Source organism: Cebus imitator, unplaced genomic scaffold (genome assembly GCF_001604975.1).
Source record: "Cebus imitator isolate Cc_AM_T3 unplaced genomic scaffold, Cebus_imitator-1.0 Scaffold199, whole genome shotgun sequence".
In the NCBI taxonomy this organism is placed as follows: domain Eukaryota; kingdom Metazoa; phylum Chordata; class Mammalia; order Primates; family Cebidae; genus Cebus; species Cebus imitator.
The window spans coordinates 4,668,965-4,670,225 of NW_016107514.1; positions in this window are offsets into that span (position 1 = coordinate 4,668,965).

The following is a 1,261-nucleotide window of genomic DNA, read 5'->3' on the forward strand; positions in this document are numbered from 1 at the left end:
TCCTGAGTAGCTGGGATTACAGGCACGCACCACCATGCCCAGCTAATTTTTTGTATTTTTAGTAGAGACGGGGTTTCACCATGTTGACCAGGATGGTCTCGACCTCTTGACCTCGTGATCCACGCGCCTCGGCCTCCCAAAGTGCTGGGATTACAGGCTTGAGCCACCGCGCCCGGCCCAATTGCTGTTATTTCTAAGATGGTTGTCTGTGTTACTTTCTATAAATGTGGGGTGGAATAAGATGAAACAATTTATCCTTAAGAAAATGACTGGGGGGCGGGCATGGTGACTCTGTAATCCCAGCACTTTGGGAGGCCAAGGCAGGAGGATCATGTGAGCTCAGTAGTTTTCGACCAACTTGGGCAACAAGGCAAAACCCCATCTAAAAAAATTAGCTGGGGGTAGTGGTGCATGCCTGTAGTCCCAGAGACTGAGCAAGAGGATCACTTGAGCTCTGGAGCTCCAGGCTGCGGTGAGTTATGATCGCAGCACTGTACTCCAGCCTAGACAACAGGGCAAGAACCTGTCTCAGAAAATAAATAAATAAATAAATAAATAAATAAATAAATAAATAAAGAATATGACTGTGGCTTCATTAAATTAACACCTTGCTCTATTCAAAGGAATTCTCCAGAAAGAGTGAAGTTTACCAAAATGCAACATAGCTAATTAATGAAGGTCTTAGATTACTTGTTTGGCTCCTGGGTATGACTTGACTGGTGTAGAAAAATCTGAGGATGACCTTCTGAATTCTGCTCTGAATTCTAAATGTTCAGGAGATAAATATAGCCCAGAGTCAGCCCCTGCTTTGGCCATTACCTGAAAATATACCAACATGTGGTTGCCTGAGCTATTGTAGTTTAACTATTTATGAAGTTTGAGGACTTTTAATAGCTTAAGTATTTAAGTATCATTACTTATTTAGAAATTGTTTCAATATACGCTTAATCAAATATGTTAATATAGGGCTGTATGTATTGTATATAGATATATATTTTGTTTAATATCGATAGTTTGTATTTGTAGTGATTCATTAAAAGAGTTTGAACTATATATAGATCTGCCTCTATTTTTGCCTATCATGGGCAAGTTTCAGTTTTCTTGTGTACAGGATGATATTGACATTAACAATACCTTCCCTACCATCTTCAATATACTTTCAGGGATATTTCAAGGATCAAAGGAATTCAAGTGTCTTGATACTACTTTATATGATGAAAGATCCTATATAAATATAGTTTTAATATACTGGATGACTTAT